The following is a 12,010-nucleotide window of genomic DNA, read 5'->3' on the forward strand; positions in this document are numbered from 1 at the left end:
ACATTAGTGGTTTTGAGCAGCACAAGTGGTGACTCATTACTACTTACCATAAAGTCTGCCATTAGGAATTATTGGGGAAGCACTCACTGACAATTGATCTACTCTCTAATATTTCATTAGGAGCTCTACTCATTAACTAATGTAGATCAATGACCAACTAAAGTCCTTAAAAACACACGTCCAGCAGTAATCAGGAGGTAAAGCACAAGCCACAGTATCAATAGTCAGAGCTATGTCTTTCTAATATGACTCCATGGACAAGATGCTATTTTCAAAATCAAGCTCTAAAAAATGGACAGACAGATGCTTCAGACTTAGTGCAAAAGCAATCAATGGCTATCCAAGAAAAAAAGATGAAATTTTGCTGAAGAACATGAATAGATGTCAGATCTTTGGTCATATGAGGCCCAGATAAATTTGTTCAGCTTAAATGAGGTCCAGCATGTTTGATGTGAACCACAGTGAATGCATAGCACCAGCAGTGAAGCACTGACACGTGAGTGTGATGGTATGGGGCCGCATGAATACAAAAGGTGTTGGGGAGATGACATTTATAGATGGCACCATAAATGCCTGTGAATGCATGAAGAATATTGGCTGATAAGATGAATGCCAGTCTACAGAAGCTTGAAGAAGAGGAATATTTTAGCATAATAATGATCCATACTGAGTTGGCCAAGTATGTCTCCTGACCTGAATTTAGAAGAATACCTTCGGGGTATTTTAAGAAAAAGGCAGAGCAACACAACCTGCAGCAAAGAGCTACTGAAAAAACGTGTCTCTGAAGAATGGCAGAACATCCATTACATTTGTCTGGTTATTTGAAAAGCTTTTGCATTATTATAAGCTACATATTGCAGCTATTTTTGGACAAGGCTTTGCTGATTGCTTACATGCCTTCTCCAACACAACATGTGTTGCCATGCTGAGCAAATATGTGTCTCCATCCATCCATTATCTATAAACCGCTTAATCCTCATTAGGGTTGCAGAGGGGCTAGAATCTATCCCAGCTGACTTGGGGCAGGGGAGACCCTGGACAAGTCACCAGTCTGTCGCAAGGCTACATAGAGAGACAAACAATCACACCCACATTCTCACCTACGGGCAATTTAGAATAATCAATTAACCTCAGCATATTTTTGGACTGTGGGAGGAAGCCGGAGTACCGGGAGTGAACCCATGCATGTACAGGGAGAACATGCAAACTACATGCAGAAAGATCCCAGGAAAGCCGGGACGCGAACCTGAATATGTCTCTCTCTCTCTCTCTCTCTCTCTCTCTATATATATATATATATACACACACACACACACACACACACACACACACACACACACACACACACACACACACACACACACACACACACACACACACACACACATATATATAGATATAATTTTACATCAAAATATAATTTGGATGTTAAATCTAATTATTTGAGCTACTCTACAACCTTTCCAAGTACCCCCTGTTGTATAAGGAGTGCTGGTCAAGACTCACGGCTGTTAATTTGATTAGTAGCACTTGTGTACTTCCTCCTGTAACAAATCAATGTTTCTGCTGTGAAAAAGGCTTTGTCTGAAAAGTCTAATGTGGTACTAAAGCAATCTTTATGTGGGATGGAATATTTAGAAATTTGAGCTTGTGTGTGTTTTGCTGGTCAGAAAAAGTCAATGCTCTCTAAAGGTTACAAAATAGAAGTGGGAATGAAACATGCTGCAGACAGAACAAATATCGATAATGCTACACACTGTTACCAACACATGTTGTATATTAATAACCAGCCTAAAGTGCATTATTTATATACTGCTGAGGTTAGGGTTTTAGATCATACACTAGAACTCATAACTCAACATGAGTGACCTTTACTTTTTAGAATATGCTGAGTATAAACTATGTTTATCCAAGAAATTAAATGTGTAAGATGGTGTGCCTGAAGATGATAAAGTACTTTCCCAACCTATAATAACAATAATAATATATTTTATTTGTATAGTGCTTTTCTGGGCACTCAAAGACATTTTACAGGCATGAAATAAAAGAAAAAACAATCAAATCAGGCAGGTATAAAAGCAGGTATGAAAAAAGCTTCATGTTTGTGTGTAGTTTACCGCAACTAATGATCTTTTATGCCTAGAAAATAGTGAGAGCAGTGAGTGATGTACAACAATACAACAGCACCATTTACAGAAACTAAATCCTCATCAGCCCTAAATTCAGGAAAAATAATTAGATGGCAAAAAAAAAAAAATCTAATAAGACTTCATGTTTTATGAAGTAGAGAGGAAGGAGTGAAGTAAGAGAGTGAATGTGAAGGATAAATGAAAGAGTGCAGATTGATATATAAACCACAGACAGTTCTCTGCTGATACAAGCCTCTCCAGTCATTCTCTCAGCACTGCAGCCCTCTAGTGGTTGTGTCTCATTCCAGCTACGGAAGAACTTCTCATTTCTGTCTAGTAGATTCACTTCCTGCCTGGCTGCTGCTCTCAGACAGTTTTGTCAGTGTGAGGGTTAACCTGTCCAGTTTCTCCAGTGGATACAAGCAGTGAATGATTGGTAAAAACAATGAGGTATGGACATGCTGTATGACTGATTTACTGACCTGAGGGTCTTGATCACACTGTTATTCTGTGTAAAATGAACTAGATATTATTCAGAAAAATATAAAGTCTGACATATTTTATTGACTGGATGTGAAGAGAAAATTAGGATTGTTTTCTACTTCCATTTTTACATTTTTCTATTTATTTTGGTGCCACCACCATTATGAGGTCATTATTCACACGGAAGTATTCAATAAACTATCCAGATTTGCATATTCTGTACCTAAATCCAGACATAGAGGGGCCAAAGAGTGCATCCCAACATTTCTCCTCTTGTTGCTTCTTCCTGCAGCACAGCCTTTAAATTTATCGTCCATTTGGCTTTCCCTACAGGACCACCAAGTAGCAGGTGTACAGCAATTGTTTTTCATTTATTTATTACCCCGCCAAGAAACAGCGGAGTTATGTGACGATCAGTGTACGTTTGTCTGTCTGTTTGTCTGTTAGCAACATTATTCAAAAAAGGAATAACAGATTTGTATGAAATTTTCAGGGAAGGTCAGAAATGACACAAGGACCAAGTGATTAGATTTTAGCAGTGATGTGGCTTGTAGTCTGGATCTATGGATTTGTTAAAGATTTCTGTATCATTGCAAGATAGCAGCATGGTGTCACTGTAACCATGACAACAAGTGAACACTACGTCAGCTGCCTGCTGACGATCACATGATTGTGATCTTACTACAAATCCACCACTGCGGACTTATCAGGATTTATCCGTCAGAAATGATACAAGGAACAACTGATTAAATTGTGGGGGTGTTTCTGAGTCCCATCAATTCCCACCACCAGCTACATATTTAGGTTACGTGATTCAGTATCTGAACATAATGAACACATGCATAACACACACCTGTGTTCAGCGCATGGTCATTTTGTTTGTGGGTACATCTATATTTAATGGCCACATTCTATGGTGCCGTGATTTCTGCCATGATTTTTTTTCAAGATTTCAGCCGTTGGAAATGATTCAACAACTGAGCAGCCTTGGTAGAGTACTGCGCTCTCTGAGACCTTTTCTTATTATTTTATCATTTTATTATCATCAGTTTATTCAGAATAGCAAGTTTGTAATCTTTGGCCAGCTGGGGGGTAATTTGTGGGGAAGGAACAGGGAAGCACATGCATCATTCAGTTGACCCCTGACAGCTTGCAGCATACAATTGCATTGTGCTTCTGTATTTGTAGAGTAAAGACACTGTTATATACAGGAGCATGCCTGGAAGTCTTTGCATCCAAATGTGGAAGAGTAGCAACAAACTTATTGAGAATTATCAGTCAAAACTACAAGTTCCCTCAGTTCTGCAGCGCATTTTCCTGTATATCAGCTCATTATTTGGTTTAATGCAGATAACCTTTACTGCTTTGGTTGATTCACTGTCAGCTCTAATTTAAAAAGCTCTGCTAAATTGACTGAACATTTCCTAATAAGGCTCAAACAACAGACACACACAGTTAATAAGAGGCTGGTGCACATATAGGAAGACTTAACAGTTAAACAGCCTTGACTGTGACGGGGGAAGGTCAGACAGTTCATTTTTACATGAGGAAGGCAATCTAATATTTTCAAATCGTGATCATTTTTCTGTTTAGACTGCTTACTAATACAGCTCCAACCTGGACCTATAGACCTAATATACTGCAAATTTGAATTTCCAAAAAAGAAAAATAATTATTATTTATTAATAACTATTTATATATATAGTCACAACTTATAGATAGGGCAGAAGTCCTGGGTCCTGGCTGTGTTTTTTGTTTTGTAACTGAATGAGTGATATGATCTGGAAATATCAAGGTGGCAACCATGATAAGAGCTTGTCGAGTTTTCTGAATGCTGATGAAGGTGCCCAGTGCTTGCTTATCTCCTCTAGCACTGGATACACTGTCCAACCTTTAGAAAAGAAAAAAAGAAAGTTTCTGATAACAACAGCCTTCAAAGTGGCACAGCATTCACAGCAAACCTAACAGATTTAAACAACATTCCCCTGTTGGGTTCTCTCTGCACTGCAGCTGTGTTTTTACTATGTCCCCCCCCTAATGAATGTCTCTTCATATCTTTCCGTGATCTCATGATGTTTTCCATCAAGATCAAGGTAACATGTTTAGAAAAAGAAATGGGAATGGGTCAAACGTGTCTTGATGTTTATAGCTGCATGACATTCTGTCACAACATGATCCAATAAAGGTGAGTGAAGTTAGCATATATACTCTATAAATGAATAATATATAGTTAAAATTTAAACATGAAGCACAGAATAACTGTGTGATCAAGATCCTCAGGTCAGTAAATCAATCATACAGCATGTCAATTCCTCATTATGTTTACCAATCATTCACTGCTTGTATCCACTGGAGAAACTGGACAGGTTAACCCTTACACTGACAAAACTGAATATTTATATAGTATGGCTGAATAAATAGGATCCTCGATGTAGATGATAACATGTCAGAGTTGATCAAAAGTCTGACAGTCCAGTATAATTCAGGAGCACCACTGCAGACATTAGGACCCACATGTCCTCTTACCATTCCATCCTCTGCTGATCCTGATGTTGCATACTGTGTATGAGCACTAGCAGATGTCTGCACTCATAAAGGTGGGCTAGTGTTACAGACACCCGCCAGAAAAATCTAAAAGGCGTAGCCAAACTAAGTGGGAAGAATTTTAAGGACATGCTCAAGGAAATAATGTCAAAAACAGAGATATCTATTGAGGTCGAGTCTACTGAAATCTATGGCCCTTCACAACATATAAACAACTCTGAAGAAGCCGAGGAACCCAGTCATAACACTGTCTGGTTTTACCCTTCAAGTGATGTCCCTTCCAATCTTAGACCTAGCTTATCTCACACTGACCAGAACCAGAGCAGCTTGTTACTTCAGCTCAAAGAAACCTCTGACTCTCAGTGCTAGTGAACTAAATCCACCAAAATAACAGTACACAGTGGTTGAGCATATACTGCAGCCAAAAATGAAAACAAAGCAGCTCATGGTCTGTCCTTTTTGAGGCTAAGGGCCTTCTCAAAAGATTCCCAGACCACAAAGTGAAGCTGATTTTGACACTTGACGCTCACTTGTTGACTTGTTGATGAAAGAAACATCATTCTCTGACCCAGAGAAAGCTTGCAAACTTCTTGAAAGTCTTCTGGTTCCAGCTTCTGATGTCATGCGACACCTCAGTCTTCAAGCTCCGCAACTTGTCCCAGCAGGCCAGACTGTGGTATTAGATAATTCTGTTACATTAAAAGTATGCGCAGCACAGACGTCTGTCATTCTTAAACAATTTTGCCAAGTGAATTGTTGGTGAAACCCTGCCTCATTGACTTTCCTACTCCACTGTAAAAAACGCATGCCATGAGCTAAACATGGATAGCAACTCCGCTGGTTTTTACAGATGGCTGCATGGAGAGTAAGTCAATGATGTAGTCTCACAGAAAGAACAAGACCATATCCACCAGTTCACTCAAAACATTTAGCAGAGTTTGAGACCAATCTTGGCCCAGATATTGTACGTGTCATCTGTCAAAAGCACATGACTTCAATACAACAGATTAAACCATGGGTAGTGACAGTGTGCTGACCCTGGTACACTCATTGGCAATCTCTGTTAAGGCCTTGCCTGAAGGGCTTATAAATCAGAATGAGTGTGGTGGTTTGTCTGTTATCCCCAACTTGTCTGAGGAATATATGCGGCACCAACAACCAACTGATCCATGCCTTAGAGAGGTCACTGCCCAACTTGAAACTGGTGAGAAGTTACTGCCAACAGTCTGCCAAGAGCTTAATGGCATTTGCTTGTTGCTGGGAGACCCGAATTGCCTTGAACTGCTTTTCCAGGTACTATATTGGACGTTTCAAGATGGAAGTCTGATAACCTATATATTTGTCCTCCCTGTAGAGTCTTCATGATGATATGGGTCACTTAGGCATTGAACCTGGTTCTAGTAAGGACCAGGTTTCAGTGGCCAAGGATTTGGAAAGAAAGGTTAAGATTTATGACTGATGTGTCAGAAGTAAAACACTTCCCAGAAAAGCTGCTTCATTGGTTAACATTAGGTCCATCAGACGTCTTGAGCTTGTGTGCAGGATTTTTCTGTCCATTTAACCTGATAGTCATAACACCAAAGCTGTACTTGCACTCACAGATCATTTCACCAAATGTGTTTTTGCCATTCCAACTCCAAATCAGAAGGCCCAAACAGTGGCAAAATGCCTATTAGATAACTTCATAGTTAGTTATGGAATCCCAACGCACTTGCACAGTGATCAAGAGTCTGACTTGGAGTCACATATTATTATAGGACTTAGCAGAATGATGAGCATAGATAAAACTGCAACAAACTGATAACTCCTCGCTTGAGTACGGTGGCCGAGAGGTGCAAACCAAATTTACATAATGCAAAACACTTTTACAACCTCCAAGACAAATTTACAAGCGACAAAACACTTTTACAAGTCCAAAAACACTTTTACAAACCTAAAAACACTTTGACATAATTCAAAACACTTTTACAACCTCCAAGACAAATTTACAAGCGACAAAACACTTTTACAAGTCCGAAAACACTTTTACAAAGCCAAATGTAACCGGAAAGGGAATGTCCCAACTCCGGGGCTGAAGCGGAAGTGACGACGAGGAGCGGCTAATGCACTCTGTCGGTCTGATCTGCGCCATTTAAACACTCTAAAGACCGACCACACGAAAAACAAAACCGCGTCAATCGGTTTATATGTTCCCCACAAAACGGGCAAAACATCACCCGCTCGTTGTCCGTTGCATTAGCCGCTCCTCGTCGTCACTTCCGCTTCAACCCCTGAGTTGGGACATTCCCTTTCCGGTTACATTTGGATTTGTAAAAGTGTTTTTGGATTTCAACAAAACACTTTTACAAATCCAAATGTAACCGGAAAGGGAATGTCCCAACTCCGGGTTTGAACCGGAAGTGACGACGAGGAGCGGCTAATGCAACGGACAACGAGCGGGTGATGTTTTGCCCGTTTTGTGGGGAACATATAAACCGATTGACGCGGTTTTGTTTTTCGTGTGGTCGGTCTTTAGAGTGTTTAAATGGCGCAGATCAGACCGACAGAGTGCATTAGCCGCTCCTCGTCGTCACTTCCGCTTCAGCCCTGGAGTTGGGACATTCCCTTTCCGGTTACATTTTGATTTGTAAAAGTGTTTTCGGACTTGTAAAAGTGTTTTCGAACTTGTAAAAGTGTTTTGTCGCTTGTAAATTTGTCTTGGAGGTTGTAAAAGTGTGTTGCATTATGTAAATTTGGTTTGCACCTCTCGGCCACCGTACTTGAGAGGATGGTGACGTCGCACTGCTGTAAGTTTTGAAAACTGCCTATTTTGCTCCCGAGACCACAACTCTGCAGGAGCTGTATGCCGAAACCCTTGGTGAACACAGCATATACCGTGTCCTGTGTGAAAGCAGTATCACTGATTGTAGCGTGCCAGTCGAAATCAGTGAAAGTAGACTGATGGTCAAATGTCTTTTATTACAGGTCACATGCCAGGTTGCAGTTTACAAGTCCAACTTAGACCACCGTAGCTCAACATAGGACCAGCGTAGGAGCTAAAAAAATAATAAATAAAATTAAACACAGAAATGTCACATTAGTTTGCTTCAAAAGCACCACCGTTTGTCCTTTAAACCATAACCTTGAGAAGATATAATTACCGTACCTTGTTGCCACTTTCAACTGGAGCTAAATTCTTTGTTACACTTTACTCTCCCGTTTATCTTTGCCTTTCTTTTTATCACTCGTTACTTCCTCTGTGCTTGTTACCGTCATTACCCATAGACTGTATATACAGTCTATGGACTGTATATACAGTCTATAATCATTACCGTGTATCGTTTACTTTTGTAGTTCGCTGTGCGCGTTAAATGACCTTTCAAAATAAACTTCCTTTATAACAGGAAATGGAAACATAAAACATAAGAAGTATATTTCAAAATAAAATTCCACACATTTTAACCATAATGAATTTGAGTCCTTAACACTGATGCTCTACAAGAAACCAAAGATCCAGAGCCTTACCTGAAGCCTTCTCTCCTAATAGTGTCCACTCAGCCACTGCCTTGCATTGGACGTGTTTGGCTTTACAGTGGAAGGGTTTAGCCCAGAGTGGTTAGATGAGCAAAACAAAAATGAATACGTAAATGTCTTTTTTGATGTAGAGCAAAAGTAAATAATATAATAAAGAAATATTTAATATTACTTAATATACCACAGTGCATTAGTATAGTCTCAGATTTCAAACAACGTTTCTGTGAAGACCATGTCAACGAGCCAATAAAGCAAAGTAGTTTGCGTTCACTTTGGCCAATCAGATGCTTCAGCCCGCCTCCTAACGGTCGACTGCGCCAGTTAAGGTTAAAGATCAAAGTAACAAACAGTGATGGTGAGAGCAGAGTTCTGTTAGTGAAGTGAGTACAGAGAAGTACCACATTTTGTTCCAGTAAAACACTGAGTCGGTCTTCACTGTGGCAGTTCATTTCACTGGTGAGTTGAGTTAATTTATAGCATGAGACGTGGAGTAAACTGTGGTCTTAAAGTTCTCTAGCCGACGTTAATTTGCACCATATTAAACCCAACTGACCATTACTGAAATGTTAGCGCCACAAACGTGTGCTAGCTTAAATGCTAATTAGTGCCGTGTAAAATCACAATTACATATAAAATTATCACACTATTAGACTTGAATGTTGGATTTATAAAGAGTTGAACAGATATTGCTGATTAGCAGACCTGTCAGTCGTGTTTCCCTATATTAAAGACACTTATTTTTCCTTTTTTGTGCACTTTCAGAGCTATTATGATTAGCCGCAGCCTAGCTCCTTGTTAAGATGTACTTTGGTGGATAAGATGTACTTTGCTGGTAAATTTCACTGTTATATGGTGTTTTCTGCAGTTAAATTTGTATCCCTTGTTTTAGATTTTCCATTATGTCTGGCTTCAACTGATTTTTTGCTTAAAGCATAAACTCTCTGAGCAAATTATTGAATGATATTGCGAATTTGAAACAAATGAATTGTGTCGTATAACAGCACTTGAATTTGAGAATAAGATGATTTCATGAGCTCTATCCTGTGAGCTGAAATGCTCATAGGATAACAATAAAGTTATTTTTAATGACCTTGTATATGTAGATCAAGATTTTTAGTTGAAGCCTTTTTTCAGATGGGCTGAGACCTCAGATTAGATCTCAGAGCCATCAAAGAAGATTGTAATTTGAGAACAACTTCAGAGACTCCAGAGAGAACATTTTCCAGTACTGGACCTAGAGCCCAGCCCACAACCTGTTGGCGGTGGTTGGACTACTGTGAACTAAGGAACCCTCCTATTTTCACCATCTACTTTGAATGCAGTAGGATTGAACTGCGTGCGCGTGCGCGCACACACACACACTTTTGTCAAATTGAGATGGTATTTGTTTGTTTTTGTACTTTAAAGTTTATTTTTTTAGCTCTCTTCCATGTGGAGTATAATAAGCCATATAGATAATAAACATTTCATATCATGTATGTTTTGTACATTAGGAATTCATTTTACACACAATTTTACATTATTTTTGGTAATAAATTCATTTAAGCAACAGAAAATCTGAGGAGCCACTTGGGAGCTGTTTTTAGTGAGCTGAGCCATAAGAAGCAGCTCTATTAATTATCTCTATTTTGCGTCTTTATACAGTGGATTACCTGGTGGTATTAATCTGATCTGTAGTTCACCTGTGAAGTAGAAACATTTCAGTACGACATCCATGCAGTATTGGACCTCTACGTTTTTGTTTTAAGTGTCATAGAGCTGCTGGTTCAAGTTAAATTTCACTGGAAATCTGCAGAAACACTATTGAACTATTGAATCACTGGATATATAAATAACTGTACATATTCTAAATATTTCTATCAGGAGAAAACAAATGAGAGAAAACCTTAAAGTGTGCCCGATTGAAAGGAATAACAGGAATAACCTAATAATAATGTGTGCAGCTCTGACATTTAACTGCCTCTGCTCATTCATTCAAACAGCTTCAAACTCAGTGTGTCTGACCATGGTACCGTTTGTTTCAGTCACTTGTATGCATAGAGAGGTGGTATCTCTGGTAGACACCTGAGTAATGATCTCTGTTGTTAGAGCTAGTAAATAAGTTCAAGCTGCCTGAGTTTCTGTATGGCAGATTTACAGACACTGGTAAAACTCAAGTTTTTTCCTTGTTAGCATGTTCATATGATGGTGTTTTTTATATGATAGAAGACGTAGAGGGACGCAGGGACTTCATAGATCTGCAGATTCTAGAGGAAGCAACAGTGTTCAGTTACATTGAGATCACTTTAAGCAATGAAGCAATATTTCTTTAAAGCAATACATGTATAACGTTAATATACAGATTTAAGTTTCCAGGATTTAAATGCCAACCATGGAGGGACTGTAACTAATGGTTCAACGTGTGTCTATGGTGGGGAGACATACAAGTTATCTGTCTGTGTGTTCTGTCCTCAGTGCTTATCCTCATGTGATTGCTTTGGTTTGGCATCCCAAGGACATGATATAAGTTGGCACCAAGTAGTCTGGATCCAGAGATGTCTGCATGACTCTCATCAGATTTTGAACAGTCTTTATAGTCTCAGCAGGTATTGATATTGTCAGAAACGTTATTGCATTTATGAGGTACTCCGATATCAGCCATGTTTTCGGACCACAGAGTCCCCTGAAAGATCAGATTCTTTTCTCCAAAATCAGCTGTGGAACAAGATGACACATTCTGTGATTTAAAGTTGGCTGATCTCTACAGCTGCAGGAGAAAGTCTTTTTCAGCATCTCAGAGCCAGTTTTCTGTTGTAGACACAGTGTGGACAACAGTCCTCATATAAACATATTCATGTTACTTGGGAAAAGGGCTTTGTTTCAGAACTGCACTGACTGTCACTCTAATGCCTCCCACTGATGTAGAGAAATAGCATCAGTTACAGGCTGCAGCTCTTAGATGTGCCTTCGTCACCATGGAAAGAAAGTGTCAACCTTAATGCTGAGAATATATCCTAGATGATGTTACAGCATCTGATGGTGAAGCTGGAATACTTGCATGAAGTTACAGATTTATAATGTTCTGTTATTGTTCAGACACTGTTGGAGAAATGTTACAGCTCTGAGTGTCGTATTGTCCACTTTTAGTAAATGCATCTGTGTTACTGTACAAACTGAATGAAGTTGGGGAAACAAATCCACATCAAATATGACTTGAAATGATTTTTGTCAACTTCAGACCTTGTCTGTTTAAGCTGCTTAAAATAGGCTTTCATTAACTGTATAAGATCTGCAAATGAAGTACTTGTGAGATTCCTAGAGTCCAAGGAGGGGGTTGCATGATGAGAAGGGGTGTGTTTGTG

The sequence above is a fragment of the Amphiprion ocellaris genome, chromosome 7 (assembly GCF_022539595.1).
Source record: "Amphiprion ocellaris isolate individual 3 ecotype Okinawa chromosome 7, ASM2253959v1, whole genome shotgun sequence".
Classification (NCBI taxonomy): Eukaryota; Metazoa; Chordata; class Actinopteri; family Pomacentridae; genus Amphiprion; species Amphiprion ocellaris.